This window comes from Mobula birostris, chromosome 6, assembly GCF_030028105.1.
Source record: "Mobula birostris isolate sMobBir1 chromosome 6, sMobBir1.hap1, whole genome shotgun sequence".
NCBI lineage: Eukaryota > Metazoa > Chordata > Chondrichthyes > Myliobatiformes > Myliobatidae > Mobula > Mobula birostris.
In genome coordinates, this window is record NC_092375.1 from 148,179,945 (window position 1) to 148,198,646 (window position 18,702).

At 40.3% G+C, this 18,702-nt stretch overlaps 1 protein-coding gene across 1 annotated transcript in view; it reads right to left on the reverse strand.

The window, feature by feature from the left end:
• Positions 1 to 18,702, reverse strand: part of kcnh3 (potassium voltage-gated channel, subfamily H (eag-related), member 3) — a 636,348-nt gene that overhangs the window by 240,657 nt on the left and 376,989 nt on the right. The window lies entirely within an intron of this gene.

Sequence of the window (18,702 nt, forward strand, 5' to 3'; positions counted from 1 at the left end):
TCAAATATACAGGCTCATTAAGCACTGCAACACCAATAAATGTGTTATTTCTTCAGTCTGCATGGGTTCAAAATATTCTTAGAAATCAGTAAACCCTGATTATTCACCAGGAAAATTACAGGGGTATCTGTTTTTAAATATTTAGCTGTGCTCTATGTGTTGGTGCGTGGCCAAGTGGCTAAGGCGTTTGTCTAGTGATCTGAAGGTCGCTAGTTCAAGCCTTGGCTGAGGCAGCGTTTTGTGTCCTTGAGCAAGGCACTTAACCACACATTGCTCTGCGACGTCACCAGTGCCAAGCTGTATGGGTCCTAATGCCCTCCCTTTGGACAAGATCGGTGGCGTGGAGAGGGGAGACTTGCAGCATGGGCAACTGCTGGTCTTCCGTACAACCTTGCCCAGGCCTGCGCACTAGAAACCTTCCAAGGCGCAAATCCATGGTCTCATGAGACTAACGGATGCCTATATGTGTATATATATACACATGTAATACTAACTTGCACAATCCACTTTAATTGATGTGGGGAACAAAGGGCTCTGAGTTGTTCCAAGAACTTCTATTTCTTTGAAAAACACAGGCTGATAAGATGGTTAAGAAGGCATATGGTATGCCTTTATTAGTTGAAGCATTGACTTCAGAAGTCAGGAAGTTATGTTGCAGCTTTATAAAGCTCAAGTTAAGCCACATTTGGAGTATTACATACAATTCTGGTCGCTCTGTTTAGGAAGGATGTCGAGAGGGTGCAGAAGAATACTGCCTGGATTAGAAGGCATGTGCTATAATGAGAGGTTGGACAAATGGGTTGTTTTCTCTGGAGCGGCAGAGGCTGACGGGAGATATAATAGAGATTTATAAGATTACGAGAGGCGTAGATAGAGTAGACAGACAGCATCCTTACCCTAGGGTTGAAACATCTAATACCGGAGGACATGCATCTAAGGTGAGAGGGAGTAATTTCAAAGGAGATGTGAGGGGCAAGTTTTTTTTACACAGGGAGTGGCGGGTGCCTGGAATGTGTGCCTGGGTGGTGGTAGAAGCAGATATACCAGGGACTTCTAAGTGACATTTAGATAGGCACATAAATGTGAGGAAAATGAAAGGATATGGACATTATGTAGACAGAAGGGATTAGTTTAATTGGCCATTTTATAAGTTCATTCGGTTTGGCAAAACTTTGTGGGATAAAGGGTCTATTCCTGTGCTGTACGTTCTATGTTCTAAAACTGAGAGATGGGTTACTCTGTCTGGAGCCTGATCAGTAACTAATTGATGTAAATGCTTCCTCTCATCACTGACTTTGGATATTACTCTAATTGTTTAAGGATTATTATTAGGGAAGAACATGCTCTACAGTTTCAATGGGAGCTGAAATGGAAAAGCTTCAATGACCACAAGCAGGTGACACAGACTGCCTCATGTTTATAAGATGTTAAGAATTGCTTTTAAAGTCTGCTGAAATATTTGGTTGAATATTATTGTCTCTGTGCTACAAATATGCCAAGAACTCTTGCCTGTATCTTGATGTTAAAAGAAAGTTGCCTTCCCTTCCCTGTTCTGGCAGCTATTGGGGGTAATGTCCTAGATTCTGGAGAAAGAACCTTGGACTAACTTAAATCTTATGTATTTTGTCATGATTTTTTTGTTCAATAACCTTTCTTTCAATGTTGTTCTTTTCTATTGTTTTCCACAAGTGCACAAACCTACTTTCCACTTTTGTATAAACATGGATTGAGCTTTGAAAATATGTGTTTAACTGTTCCAGTCTCTTCAATACTCATATCTTTATATTAATTTCAGTTGGCTCCCATAACCTTTCTTGCAACTCCAATCTAGTTTCCAGATTTCCTCATATCCTCTGAGGTGCCTCATGACATTTTGATGCTTCAAAGACATTCCAAGTCACTGCTCATGGACTCACCTTGACAGTAATGACACTCAAGCAATACCGCCTCTGTATATCCATGTTACTCCAAGAGGACCACGACCTCGTTGTGCTTTGGAGGCTTGTGTGTCTCAGTGACCTGGAGAGCTAAGTTGGCTGGAGTCAGAGCTGTATGCTTTGACTCTTGATAGGGTCACCAATGCCAGATGGGTCAAAGACTAAGAGTGGTCTTCTGGTCCTCCAGGTTTGGGGATTCAGCTCTGGGCTAACAACCTTGACTGGTAAAACAAAACTGTTGCAGAAACACCAATGAAGAATCTTTGTAAATCTGAGTGGCCAAAGGCAGACAGAGATGGAGGTCCTTCATTGCTGCCCTAAACACTAGTGGTGTGACAGGCAGTAAGTAAATAAGTATATCTAAGTTGATAGAAAATATCTAAATTGACCTAAGTTTCTTTCAAGCAATACACACAAAATGCTGGTGGAACGCAGCAGGCCAGGCAGCAGCTCTAGGAAGAGGTACGGTCGACGTTTCAGGCCGAGACCTTTCGTCAGGACTAACTGAGAGAAGAGATAGTAAGAGATTTGAAAGTGGGAGGGGGAGGGGGAGATCTGAAATGATGGGAGAAGACAGGAGGGGGAGGGCTAAAGCTAAGAGCTGGAAAGTTGATTGGAAAAAGGGATACAAGGCTGGAGAAGGGAGAGGATCATGAGATGGGAGGCCTAGGGAGAAAGAAAGGGGGAGGGGAGCACCAGAGGAAGATGGAGAGCAGGCAAGGAGTTATTGTGAGAGGGACAGAGAGAGAAAAAAATCCAACATCCAAAAAAAGGGGAAATAATAATACATAAATAAATAAATAAATGAACAAGGGATGGGGTAGAAGGGGAGGAGGGGCATTACCCCATCCCTTATTTATTTATTATTTTTTCCTCTATTTTCTCTCTCTGTATCCCTTTTGCCAATCAACTTTCCAGCTCTTAGCTTTATCCTTCCCGCTCCTGTCTCCTTCTATTATTTTGGATCTCCCCCTCCCCCTCCCAAATCTCTTACTACCTCTTCTTTCAGTTAGTCCTGACGAAGAGTCTTGACCCGAAACGTCAACTGTACCTCTTCCTATAGATGCTGCCTGGCCTGCTGTGTTCCACCAGCATTTTGTGTGTGTTGTTTGAATTTCCAGCATCTGCAGATTTCCTTGTGTTTACGTCTCTTTCATTTCAGTTTTTTGTTTTCTGAACTTAATAGCATATAATACTTTTCAGATATATGGTATACTAATTAATTGCAGATATATTTCTAATTTGACATGGTACTATAATAGACACCAACCGGCAGGAGATCTAGTGATGGAATGGGGGAAAATGATGCAAAATCTGTAGCTGGCAACTCCAGTGGGTATCAACTGTAGCAACTATTTCATGAACAATTCCTCTCTGCTCGTATGGCAGCTTTTTGCAGTCCCAATAGGTACTGATACAAAACCTCATTTTATGCTTGAAAGAAAGGGAAGAGGAACCTTCTCAAAATGTTCATCAGAACAAAAGTCAGATGAGAGCAAACAATAAGCTGTAGAATTAATAAGACCACAAGAGACGATAAGATTAATGAGACATTCTGGATCACGGGTGAGTGGAATATGGCATGGGGAAGCGGGGAATGTGGCAGGGTAGTGTTAAGAACATCAGAGTTTATGGCTCAGATCCCCAGCCATCCTATCACAGTGGTGTCAAGGGAGCTCATGAGAATAGAGTGATCCCAGCTGGGTTACCATCTTTGGCTGGAATTGCTCATCGGACAGGGGCTGAAGCTCTGCTCAGTAGCTGGTCCTGTGGAACATTATCTCTTAGAAATTAATGCCATACAGAGGTACTTCCTGTATGGACGGCTTCTGCACACTACCCACTTCCTTCCTTCATCGGCCTTGAGCAGCAAAGGGCTCCCACTGGAGGTCTCTTTACACTTGGGGCTTTTGATGGAGAGTGTTGCACAAAACAGGGCTGCACACAGGTTTTTAAGATGAGCATTCTGTCCAAGGTGACTGCTGTCCTCTCTTGCAAGGATATATCCATAGCTAGATGTTCTTGGAAAGACAGTGAGAACAGGGTGTGCACTGGTTCTCCGAAGGCCCTCTGGGACCACTGGGAATTATAGTGGCTGGAGTGCAACCTGGATAAGGATGGCAATGTTTTAATTTGATGTAAGTATTGCGAATATGAACTGAGAACTTGGAAAATATTGCAAATCTGTTAATAAATCTGGCACGGAATATAAATCAAAAGCATTTTAGCTGTTAGATGTTGCAGATTTATATTAAGTGAAAATCAGATAGTTGACTTCATATTTCTCTGATCTTTTAATGGCCCAGCAGATGAAGAGGGGACAAATTATTAAGTACTCCACTTTGAACCCGGTTTCAATAAACTAGATCAACAACCCTGTTCATTTTTTTTCCCCACTGTTTGTGTTTCTGTGTGGGACTTTGAAGCAATCTGACAATGAATACCAACTGAAAATAATTACAGCTGTGCCTTATTTTTAAATTTTTATCTTTGCTGGATGCTAAACTCATGGAGCTGATGGTGCAAGGTGCTGCAAAATTCCATCCCCATTTGCCAAAGTGAGGTGGAATTTCTTTAGCCGGAGGGTCATGAATCTGTGGAAATCATTGCCACAGATGACTATGGAGGTCTAGTCATTGGGTACATTTAAAGAGAAGGTTGATAGGTTATTGATTAGTAGGGGATCAAAGGTTACAGGGAGAAGGTCGAAGAATGGGTTCGAGAGGGATAATAAATCAGCCATGATGGAATTGCACAGCAGACTTGATGGGCTGAATGGCCTAATTCTGCTGTTAAGTCTTGTGGTCTTCTCTGTAATATTGACACCCTTCTCTCTCCCACAGAAGCCATCTGATCTAAGTATTGCCAGCATTTAGTTTTAGTTTGGATTTGATGCAACTGCTTTTATGTGCTCATCAAACACTGGAGGGTATAACTTTAAACTGAGAGGGAGAATGCTTAAGGTAGACGTTTTTCAGGGCGAGTTCTTTTATTTTTTTTTACACACAGGGAATGGTAGATGCCTGGAATGTGCTTCCAGGATGGTAATGGAAGCGGACATGGTAGGAATGTTTAAGAGGCATTTAGACAGACACATTAACACAAAGGGAATGGAGGGATATGGAGCATGTGAGCACAGGTGGGATTAATTTCACCTGACAAGGTTGACACAGACACCGTGGGCCAAAGAGCCACCTCCTCTGCCGTGCTGCACTGTTCGATGCTCTGTCAGTGGTGCTTAGGGTTAGGGATTCTCCTTTTATACTCTTAGATGCCCTCACGTCCAATCATAAACACTGAGGGAGATTTATGACGAGAATGCCCTCTTCTGATTTTGTTCCCCTTCCTTTAATAGGTTGTTCTTTCCTCTCACCATAGTTTTGAAAGTAAATGAGCTGATGAGGGCATACGGCTAAAGAACAATCCTTGTACGCAAGTATTGGCTCTATCACAGCTTGATCATTTGTGTACTTGAAAATGCATCACATGCACCATGACAATGTGTCTTTGTGGAGAGGAAGAGGTGGTTGTGGTGAGGTGGTCACCGTATTACAGGTTATAGGACAACATTTCCCGGTGAACTGCCAGTAATAAATGAAACTGGGTTACAGTGATCCAGATAGCTCTAGACACTCTGATTGAAGCTAATAATCTGCCTCCTCATTTGCACTTATCCATTGAATGTTGAAGAGTGCATTTACCCTAAAATACCTCCTGTTAAATAGGTGGAACATTCAGTTTGACAGCAGGTTTCTCAGGAATGCCAAAGGAGCAACCCAGCATTGTTGAACTTGATAAGGAGCTTTCGAGCGTACATTTGAGAATGAAACTGATCTGTTTTCTGCTGCTGCTATTACCCCAGCTCAGCAGTAACCAATGTCGTCCTTCATTGACAGCTGCGTGTTATTTCCTGTCCCTTGCACAATTTACCTCCCACAGATAATCCAAGGCCAGTCTATGATATATGATATGACAGAATTATCACATTATTTCAGTTGGCTGAACACGCTCATCAATTCAAGATCTCACTGTTTGAGCACGAGAGCCAGGAAACCATCCATATGCAATTCTGCAACATGCTTTACGCTGCTTATAATGTTGGAATAACGCTCTGGGTTTAAGATTCTCCATCCTGGGAACAACTTGCTTAAACTACTCCACTGCAGAATGTTGCCAGAGTAAACATGTGTTTCCTTTAGCTGGAAGGGCAGAAGAACTAATGAGGAACTGCCATGAAGCCACAGAGAGGGGAATAGATAGAGAAATAAAAAATTAATGATATACAGAATATAAACTGAACAAAAGCCAGCATATATTAGGGGATGAGTACTAATACATCAAATGTGTCATCAACAAGCAAACTGATATTAAAGTAGGGTGTCATAAAATATTAATGATGCTGGTTCCAGAATTATTAGTCTCTGTTGATCAGGAAGAGATGAAATGCCATCATCTCTTACTAACTTTAAAATTATGGAAGATCTTGTGGTACCGTTACTTCCAAGGAACATTGAAACTAGAAGTCATGAGCCACAAAAAAGAACATTTCTAAGTAAACAATTTACGAAAGATTATGGAACAGGTGCTGATCAATGTGATAAATAGGGCTTCCCCTCAGGACATATATCAGAAACACTGCATATCAGTGGCTGCAACATTGTAAATGACCCCTCCCATCTTTCATAAGAACCAGAACTATTGGGCTGGGTAACAGCTTCTTTGCCTAGGCTGTTAGACATCTTAACACCCTGCTACCACCCAGCACACGAATACACACACTCTATTGCCAACACTCACCACCCCCCCCCCCCCCCCCCCCCCGGCAACTCACAGACGCATTCTCATCCTGCACCGGTCACTTTTCATCTTTTATGCTGCTGTTTCATATGTTTATACGACTGTTTGTTTTATTATAATTATACTGTCTTAATAAATATGCACCTCGAACTTTATGTCAACTTGTCAACCTTCAGGCCAGGCCCACTCAGGGACTTGTGCTAATAGTATTTTGTGATTCTATATGCTTTGTGTGATTATATGTCCTGTGTTTTGCAACTTGTCCCTAGAGCAGGGGTCCCCAACCTTTTTTGCACTGCGGACTGGTTTAATATTAATATTGACAATATTCTTGCGGACCGACGACGGCGGGGGGGGGGGGGGGCGGTGTTCAAGTAGGGTTGCCAACTTTCTCACTCTCAAATAAGGGACAAAAGTAGCAGCCAAATACGGGACACTTGTGTTTATCCCGAGAAAGACTACCAGGACCATGAAGCCTTGCGCAGACACCTGTGTGCGCATGTGTGACGTGCGCATGCATGTACGTGCCGATTGTTTTTCTACGAATCGGTTTTGGCTTAATCTTCCCCATTCTGTTCAGTGAAACTACACTGTACATACATTATTTCTAATTTATATAGGCTGTGTATTTATCATATCATTCCTGCTTTTACTATATGTTAGTGTTATTTTAGGTTTTATGTGTTATTTGGTATAACTTGGTAGGTTATTTTTTGGATCTGGGAACACTCAAAAATTTTTCCCATATAAATTAATGGTAATTGTTTCTTTTCACGCCATTTCGGCACGAAAGGTTTTATAGGAACGCTCTAACTTAGCGGGGGAAATACGGGACAAGGGCAGTCCCGTATGGGACAAACCAATTTAGTCCAATATACGGGATGTCCCAGCTAACACGGGACAGTTGGCAACCCTATGTTCAAGTCCAACAGTGCGTGACAGGGAATGAGGAAAGGTGCTGCTGACTTACATCATTTCTTCGCGGCCCAGTAGCACATGCTCTGCGGCCCAGTGGTTGGGGACCACTGCCCTAGAGGAACAATATTTCGTTTAGCTGTATACATGGGTATGGTTGATCAACAATAAGTTTGAACTTGAACTTGATGCAGAAGTGGGTATCTGAAAACCCGCAAAGATGACTCTATGAAGAAATCAAGACATTTAGAAAATGTCATTATTCAGCGAATGCAGAAAACATGGAATGGAACTGTCTATCACAAAGAGCATTTGATAAAGATGGCATGGATGCATTCAAAGGGAGGCTAGATACATAAGAGAGGTTACCGGATGGTTAGGTTGAGAAAGGGGAAAGTGAGGTGAGCAGGAGGCTCAAGTGGAAGAAATCCACTGGCATATACTTTTTAGGCTAGTTGGTTCATTTGGTTTCTATCATTGACTCTGAGACACATTAACACACTTTTATTCAGTAATATGGAATGTGTTCGTAATAATTAATTTGGTCTGTTAATTATTCCTGACATTTTCAGCAGCACAAATAACAAGCTGTCATGCCAAAGGGTTTCAGCCTGAAACATCGACTGTACTTTTTTCCATTGGTGCTGCTTGGCCTGCTGAGTTCCTCCAGCATTTTACGTGTGTTGCTTGGATTTCCAGCATCTGCAGATTTTCTCTTGTTTAAGATGTCACTGTCCCTACTTTTACTTGGGAATCTCTCTCAAGGCATTTTTTTTTTCCATTCATGCTGAAGATTTTATTTACTCACTAATATGTACCTTTAAAGCCAGGACCTTTCATCTGTTTGGTGTGGTTAAGATCTACCAGTCATTGAGTTATATAGCACAGAAATGAGTTTTTTGACCCACCATGTCTACATTGACCTTCTTGCCCATCTATAAGGCATAGAAGGTCCAAGTCCTCGCTGTCTTGCTTATTTAAATGCCTGTCTAAATGTCTCTTAAACACGGTGATTGTAATGACTCCCCCAATCTTTGTGTAAGTAAATTTTCCCTTCAAATCCCTTTTCAAAGTCCTTCCTCTAATCTTACATCCATGTTTTCTTGTTTCAATAACCCTACCAAGGTATAACAATTCTGATATTTTACCTTATCTATATTTTTTATAATTTGATATACTGTGAGAAGACCCCTCACTCAAATTCACACCAGGGAAAACTATCCTAGCCAATTCAATCTCTCCCCATAACTTCAGTCCTTCCAATCATGCAACATCCTAGAGAATCTCTGCTGTGCTCTTTCCAGCACCACCAGACCCTTCTTATAGTATGGTGACCAGAAATACACACAGTATTTCAAGTGCGATCAAACCAGTGTTTTGTACATTTGCAGAGGCAGTGCTTTGTGCAATTACAAAAAGAGTGTTTGTAAAATTGCAAAAATATATTCAAACCAAAATCCTGCATTGATACAAAAACCTTTTGCCTCGTGCATGCTGTTATTCTGAACTATGTTACATAACTGGCAACAATGAATATCAATCAAGACAGGTTATATAAAAACAACTAAACATTTATTAAACATGGATAAACAATAAAAAAAATGAAAACCTTAACCGGAAGCTAACTACTATGCGGCCGTTCAACAAATTGTCACTCGGTACTGGTTCTTAAAGCGATAAATGCGAAAACAGTTCTTAAAGCAGTAAAGTCAAATACAGTTCTTAAAATGGTGAATTCAAAAGTCCAACAGATTTATACATTCAATTGGGAGAGACTTCTCTGGAGAAGGATTTCTTCATAGACGCAACTTTCCTGCTGGTTCTGTCCAAAAGGATTCACGATGAAGGAAATAAACGGCTTAAAACAACTGACCTTTATTTCTAGAGAGCACCTTGCATGAACTTCCTTTTCTTTCGGCAGGAGTTATCTTCGATGCAGGTCACTACTTCTTCAACGAAGATTCAAAAAGGTTGATCCTTTGTTAAACTGCTAAACGATACCAACTTCTTTTAATCCTTCAGGTCCTGTACTTTGATAAAGTCTTCACTCTCCAATACTACTGAAAAGGTACATCAACAAACCTGGCAGAAATTGCCAGTCCAGCTCTATTGTACTTTACAATAGAATGTAAAACTCCGTTGTAAAAATGAAACTGCGTCATAAAACAAATATGCAACGGAACGGAGACACTGACTAACGTTCTAGCTGGAAAACTAACTGCGTCACCAGAGGCCTCCCCTTTTATACCCGTGGTGAACATGTCATCACGTGACCTCACATCGGCAGGAAAATTACATCAGGTGACCTCCAAAAGACCATTACATCATTCTCACAAGAAAGTCACAAGATCTCCTTGAGGTATGTAACAACTGCCATAAGATTTCTAAGTAAGTAAGAACTGCAATCATTTTCTTCTTTGCTTATGAAGACACAGGAGGTCTTTCAGCCCAAAGGGCAATGTTGGTTGCCAAGGGACCTATCCCACATGTCCCATTTCGCTTCTCTATGTTACCTTATACTCTACCACTTATTCTCTCCCATACATGCCAATCAATTCTTCTTCCTGATAATTATTGCTGCTAAGCTACAGTATACTAAAGCATTATTTATAGTTGTGGTGGGAGGGGACTGGATCAGCCCGAGAAAACCCATGCAGTCACAGGAGAAACGTGTGACTCCATGAAGTCAACACCAGACAGAGGACAGGATAGAATCTGGATCCTGTGGGGCAGCAGGATCAATTGTGGTGTCACCCTGTTACACCCCACCCCACCCAACCCCCACACCCACCTACCCACCTCTGGCCACAGGAAGACCCCACAACAGCAATTCAAGTCAATCTGCTTCTGGAGTCAGCGAGAGGAGGATTGTCTTCAAGGAAACCATGCACAACCCCTGCTCTTCCACAGATAGTATGGAAAACTATACCCATTTCTGCTTGTAAGGTACCTTGCAAAGATTGGACTAGGCCAAATCCTTGAATTTGTACTGTACATTCTTCAATCTAAAACTAAAGATAGCTGAGTTGCACAAGGCCTGTCAGTATAATTAATGTGGAGTGCTGGTCAGCAATCGTGATCAGGCAACATGCCCTGAAGCTTAGAATGATCTCCAGAATTAATTCTGACAGCTTAAGGAGGCTTAGACAAGAAAAAGAAATCAATCCACTGTGAGTTAATGAGTACAATTGCTACAGCTGGGCCCCGGCAGATTCTTAAACCAGTGCTCCCAATCCTATCAGCGAATCAATGTACAAACAATTACTTTTCCAAGTGCTATAATGTCATTCTCAAGATCCAGTCTCCAGGGTGCTGTGATATGGTTCATATAGCTTTGATTCACTAGTCTGCTGCTTTCTGTCGGGCATTGCTGTGTAGGCCCTCACTCCCAGGCACACACTTTGCATAGCTCTTTGGCTCAGGTGAACTTCCCAGCCCCAGTTCCATCGCGTCGCCTTCTAGCTTATCATCACATTTTATTGATTTAGGGATATAGTACAGAACAGGCCCTTCTAACCCTTCGGGTTGCACTGACCACCTATTTAACCCTAGCTTAATCACAGAACAATTTACAATGACCATTTCACCTACTAACCAGTATGTCTTTGGAATGTGGGAGGAAACTAGAGCATCCGGAGAAAACCCATGCACTCATGGGAAAGACATACAAACTCCTTACAGAAGACATCAAAATTGAACCCCAAACTCTGACACCCCAAGCTGTAATAGTGTCGCGCTATATACTATGCTACCGTGGCTCCCCACGGATCATCTGTTTTGGAAACAGCATACATTCTGCGAGTGAAGAACAGTAATTTATAAACTTATTTATAAAGTGCCTATTCATCCCGATCCAATCTGAACCTGAAGTCATAAGCTCAACAAATATAGTTGGGTGATATGGGGATTGTGTTGGATAATCTAGTTCTAGAGTTGGATGTAATGAATGTAAGCTTGCTATACACATTCCCATTCAGATGACCATAGCACACGACTGGAGTGTATTTTTACATTCAGCAGAAAGTAAGAGACATTTGCATAAAGAGCCATCATTATGTAGCAGTGGACACTAAATTACACCAGACTGTTCTAGCTTGTTAGTTACTTCAAAATCAAAATAGCATTAACACAAATTGCTTGATTTGTGATGTTTTATTTCTCACTCCTTTCTGCAGGTAGAGAAGACTTAGTCTCAAGTCATAAGTCTTAGTCTAAAGACAGGGTCTTAGGTCTCAACTTAAGTAATATTAGGGGCTCTCCCTATCTTAGACTATATCGTGGTTGAATGTGCAGCTCCCTCCAGGGGAAGGAAGAGGTGCATTAGATGTGGGAAGGTCACATGGGACACAAGTTGATTTAAAAGAGGAAGGGGAAGAATTGAATAGTGGAAGGAAGATATATTTCTAAAGGCAATTCATTTTTTTGTCTTTGTCCCCATGTTGTCTGAGAGCCCCTGAATAATTTGGTAAATTGAAGGAGAAATCAAGATTGCAACAAATTAAAAAATTCAAGATACGAACAAAATATATTTGCTTATAACAAATGCAGACAAAACTGGTGATATATTTAGAAAATCTGAAATTGGATTTTATCTTATTTGTGCAGTTATTAATGTTTTTGTAGATGCAGTTTCTCTCTTAGTTGGCCTCATGTAGACTGAAAATAACCCACAATAGTTTTTCCTACATACACATCCAGGGAGTTTTGGTTTCCTGCTGTTTTTTTTTAATCCAGTAGGTTTTAGGTGAGCTTCTTGCAAAATATCACCATCTACCACTAGTGCCATTTTTCTTTTATGCTAATTTACTCAATGCACTATGGAGTATATTTACATGGAGCACTGTAGTATCCATCATCAAAGCCCTCCACCATCCAGGGCATGCCCAATTCTTGCTACTATGGGTTACAGGAGCCTTAGGTCCCGCACCACCAAGTTTAGGAATCATTTTTACCCTAAATCATCAAGCTCATGAACCAGTGGGGATAACTTCACCCACCACTGCTCTGTACTGAATCAATGACCTACAGACTCACTTTCAAGGACTCATTACAACTCTTGATCTCAGTATTACTTTGATTTGCACAGTCTGTCTTCTTTTGCATATTGTTTTTTTTGTCAATCCTTATCTGTTTATGTATAGCTTTTAGTAAAATTCTGCTGTATTTCTTTTTTCTTGTAAATGCCTGAAAGAAAATAGATCTCAAGGTAGTATTTGGAAACATATTAAGTACATTGAAAATAAATTTACTTTGAACTCTGACCTTTTTATAGGCATCAGTCACAACGAAGCTGACAAAAACCTTGACAAATATTTACCCTTTCTAAAATTTTAAATGGGACACTCGGAAAAAGTAAAGCAAATCAATAATTCAAACGAAAACCACGAGCAATGCTGAAACCTCAGTTATAACAGCAAAGTAGAAGCCAAATTCTTTGATATGTTTGGAAGTAGATTGAGCTCTGCAAAAGTAAACTGATAGTTTGACTGAGAAACAGTGTCTACATCATATTTACTTTAAAAGAATCTCTGTGAATATTTTATTCATATAATACACTTCAGAACAACACACAAAACTCAAGATATTCCTGTATACTTGTGATGATTGAAGGTCGAATAATAATCGCCATTGTTGCAAATAACTCCACGTAAAGGAAAGTTCATTTGCTCATTGCCAGTTTATGAATGTCATCTTGCAAAATGGCTGACTTCTTCACTGGATCAAATTAGTTGCTTCACTGCAAAATTAAGCCAGTACTAATACTGAGCAGCCAATCAATGTAATATATAAATATTGTCCAATTAAAACATGAAGACAACTACAGCAATAATGTTCTGTCAAATATTAAATATCAATCAGAGCAGTGATAACAAATTAGCAGTCCTTTGTTACTAACTGCAACTTGGATTTTAATAACTTCTGAAGAATTTGAGAAGCATACCAAGCAACAGTCCAAACAGAATATCATATTTCAGCATAAATATATTCGAGCTCTCTCACTTGGACACACAAAAGCCTGATTGGCTAATTTAGGTTGCCACTAGAAATAGCCGTCTTAATATCAGATGTCTTTCAGGTATCATCAGGGCACAGTTGGTCTTCAAACATGGTTGCCATTGTATGCAATTTATATTCGTAATATCCCACATTCCACATTGCCTTATAGTATAGGAGAAAGCTATTTGGTCAGCAGTGCAACCCAGTTCCACCACACCAATTCCCTGCAACTATTTACTTCGCATTGCCATCATCTTCTCCAGATTCTACCATTCACTAATGAACTAGATGCGACTCACCATGGCCAATGATAACACAATGAAACCTAACCAGAATTTCTTCAAATGAGAGAAGAAACCAGAACACACAGAGGACACTTGTGGCCATATGGAGAGCATGCAAATTCTACACAAACAATTCAAGGGGTCAGGGTTGAATCTGGGTTGCTAGATCTGTGAGGAAGCAACTTCAAATTTTATACTTGACAGCACCTTATGAATTTCAATCTTATTAGTACACAGTACACATTATTGAGTTTTTTTTTGATGGAAGTTAGTTTTTGAATAATATTCAATCAATGCTACATTTCACTGAGTTGAAATCCTATAGATGAAATATTACGATTTTCAGTAGGCATTATCGCAAACTCAGTGATGCAGAGAGAGGTGACAATGGGAACTTAATTAATTTGTGCTTTCTTACTTCATCTTATTTAATCACTGATGCAGTTTGTTGAAGGAAAGTTGGTTTTACAGTTTTATGCGATAAGGATGTTCCATCATACACACTTGATGTGAAAAATCTTCACAATTTAAGCAGACTCATTCAAAGCCACTGATTGTGCAAATGATCTCAGTGCAGTTGGCAGCTAAACATACATTTAGAGTGGTTGTATTAAGAAAGAGTTACTCAGTGTACCTGGCTAAGAGAATGCATATCAAAGTTTAAAGTAAGTTTACCATCCAAGTACAGCTATGTCACCATACACAATCCCTTGTGGGGATTCACAGTAAATACAAGAAACACAATAGAATCAATGGAAGACCACCCCCAGCAGGACGGGCACACAATCAACATGCAAACTGTGCAAATACAAAAAGAAAAAAAATAATATCTAAGCAATGAATATCGAGAACACAAAATGAAGAGTCCTTGAAAGTGGATCCATCGGTTGTCAGAACAACTCAGTAAAGTTGAGTGGAGTCATACTTTATACTTTATTATCGCCAAACAATTGATACTAGAATGTACAATCATCACAGCGATATTTGATTCTGCGCTTCCCACTCCCTGGAGTACAAATCGATAGTAAACATTAAAAATTTAAATTATGAATCATAAATAGAAAATAGAAAATGGAAAGTAAGGTAGTGCAAAAAAACCGAGAGGCAGGTCTGGGTATTTGGAGGGTACGGCCCAGATCTGGGTCAGGATCCGTTCAGTAGTCTTATCACAGCTGGAAAGGAGCTGCTCCTAAATCTGGCCACGCGAGTCTTCAAGCTCCTGAGCCTTCTCCCAGAGGAAAAAGGGACGAAAAGTGTGTTGGCTGGGTGGGTCGTGTCCTTGATTATCCTGGCAGCACTGGTCCGACAGCGTGCGGTGTAAAGTGTGGTATCAAGATGATTAAAGGGTAATAACTGATCCTGAACCTGGTGGTGTGGGTCCTGAGGCTCCTGTACCTTCTCTCTGATGGCAACAGCAAGAAGAGAGCATAGCCTAGATGGTGGGGGGACCTGATGATGGAGATGCTTACCTGCCTCAGCACTGCATATAGATGTGCTCAATGGAGGGAAAGCCTTTATCTGTGATGGACTGGGCTATATTCACTACTTTTTGTAGGCTTTTCCATTTGAGGCGATGTTTCCATATCAGGCTGTAAAGCAGTTATAATACTCTTCAACATACATTATAGAAGTTGGTCAAGGTTGTAGATGACATACCAAATATCACAAATTTCTAAGAAAGTAGAACCGCTGTCATGTTTTCTTCATAATGCCGCTTGCATACTGGACTTAGGACAGATCCTCTGAAATAATAATACTGAAGAATTTGAAGTGGCTGACCTTCTCCACCTCTGATTCCCTGATGAGAACTGGCTCAGGGACCTCTGGTTTCTTCCTGCTGAAGTCAATAATCATCTCCTTGGTCTTGCTGATATTTTTGGTGAGATGTTGTTGTTGTTGAACCATTCAGCTAGTTTTTCAATCTTCCTTCTATATGTATATTTCAGTATCTTTCTGTCCCGTGGAAATTATTAAGAAATGTTGACACAAAATTCCCTGTAGATGTTGGGGTCAAAGCAACGACGCACAATGCGCTGGAGGGACTCAGCAGGTCGGGCAGCATCCGTGGAAAGGATCCTTCTTTATAGGGCCCCTGCCTCCTCCCTCTTCAGTCCTGACGAAGGGTCTCGGCCTGAAACGTTGACTGTTCATTAAGAAATTTTGGATCCTTAAGCAATTAATTCTTAATTATAGATTTTGAGGAAACCACACAAGAACCACCTGTATGTGTGGAATTTGAAGTTTTCTGGGGGTAAGGAGCTTTTACTGGGTGGTCTAATCTCCTTCCACCTCAAACATAAGCCAGTAGGTTCTTGGCTTCAGTAAGTTACCCCTTGGCATAGGCAAATGTTAGAAGAATCAAAAGGATGTTGATTTCCATGGGAAAGAACAAGTTACAAAGCTACGGGGAATTAAGAAGGGCAATGGGTTTGCTCTTTAGGGAACTGGTATGGAACTAATGGGCCCAATGGCTTTCATTTTCCAATGTGATGTTGTAATGAGCAAGTCAAACTTTGGAAATGTCAAGCATCATTTGATATTAAAAATTGGTCTATCATTGAAAAAGCCCAATAGTGTTACATTTGCTTCCACTTTGCTCTTATAATGAATTTTCTTCCAGAAGGATTTAAAGTTTCTTTCAAGTAAGTTCTATAAAAAAGATCAAATAAACCATCAACCCTTGTGTTACATTATATTTACTGGGCCAGTTATCTTCCTTGCTGCAACAATTTCCTGTGTCAGCAACTCAGAATCCCAAAAGCTCCAAGCAACATTCTGTCATCTCTATCTTCACTTACTCATATGCTTTTCAAAAATGTTCTACAGCTAAAAACATGAATGTCCGTCTTGAAAGATATCACAGCCACAATTTCAATCCCTTTAAATGTAAGTAGTCATAAGCACATAAGAAACATGATCAGAAGTAATATTTGGTCTTAAATATTGATCTTTTATCCCGAGACAATGGCTGCTAATTCTAGGTCACACACTTGCAGATACAAAACTTTCTTCCCAGGAATTTTATAAACCTTCTCTTTAAGATATGCATTAAAATAAGGTGACCAATCTGTTAGCAGTTCTCCACATGTGACCTCACCTTGAATAGTTCAAGCAAGACTTATTCCTTATTTCAATAAAGACCACCATTCCATTTGCCTCACACATCAAAGTTGCTGGTGAACGCAGCAGGCCAGGCAGCATCTCTAGGAAGACGTAACAGTCGACGCTTCGAGCCGAGACCCTTCGTCAGGATCTTCGTCCTAAAGAAGGGTCTTGGCTCGAAACGTCGACTGTTACCTCTTCCTAGAGATGCTGCCTGGCCTGCTGTATTCACCAGCAACTTTGATGTGTGTTGCTTGAATTTCCAGCATCTGCAGATTTCCTCGCGATTCCATTTGCCTTCTTTATTTCTGTGTTTACCCTTGGAAAGAAACTTCCTTATTCACCAAAACTCATAGTCCCTAAAGCCCAACTGTCTAATATTTGACCCTCCATTCATTAAGATGTATTTACACTTGAAGAATAAATTTATACACATCTTTGGTGCTTTTAGTGAGACCACTACTTATCATGCCTGCTCCACTTGTAAAATCATTATTACTCCCTGCTTATAGACAAGGATTATGAGATAGTGAATAGCTTGCTCATCATCACCGTCAGGACTACATTAAATACTATTTAGCCTTGTCATTATCTTCAACTCTGATCAGCACTGGCACTTCCCTGAAAAGCAAAGATAGCACACAGCATTTTTTTTCTAATGCAAACCATTTTGAAGGTTTCTCTCCGTAATTCCTCATTCTTCTAACAAGTCTGAGTGGGAGCTCGTGGACTTCCTTGTCGCTAAGGTACTAAGATGGAATCAGACCGAACTATCTTTGGCATTGCCTTAACTCTACACCAAAAATAGCAGAAAGAAAAATGTTATCTGTACAACTCTGAGAAGTGTAGTTCAGCACCATATAATCTGCTTATTTAAAGATTCAGCTTTACGAGATCTAATTTGAAAATGTAGGTTAATTTGCACTAGTTTTTCCAAGTTGAATGTAAGAGTTTTTAGAACATATATTCTGAACTCCTCTGCATAGTCATTAGAATTTATTTATCATATGAATTTTAAAACAATGGGAACAGAGACCAGTTTTAATCCCTGGTGTCCAATGAATATAATCTATTCAGTTCATTACTCTTCTTTGAAAGAAGAATTGTTGTTGTTTTATCCACCATTATATTATTTCCTATTATGTCCATCTGTCAGCTTGATTAAAAGTTGGCTTGTCAGTTTATATGTTTCTGTAATTAGAGGTTCCCAACACCAACTCATGGGTTTTAATCCAATTTTACTTGCAAATCATTCAAAGCAGCATAGGAGGGAAAATAAAGAGAAATGGAAATAACCAAACAAACATGTTTAAAGGAAACCAGTCTCAGCACAACAAATCGCACTGCTGTCAGATTGTGTGGGCTATTATTTTAGTCTAAATGGCAGTGGTGTATAAATTTGTTTAAATGCCACAGGCTCATGAATGTAATTGATTTTGATGGGGCAGCGTGATGATCATTAACACTCTACCTTTTCAGTGAAGGTAGGTAGTATGGAGCACAAGGCTCAGAAGAAGGTGGCGCAGCACAACCAGTTGTGTGAAGTGGTCCTCAATATTTATTTTTGGAGCCATTCAAAGGTTCCTGCATCATAGAAAATTCCTTATAAATATGCAGCTCCCCAGAGACTTCTGGGTCCCTATTCTACTGGTATTCACTGTGCTTGTTTT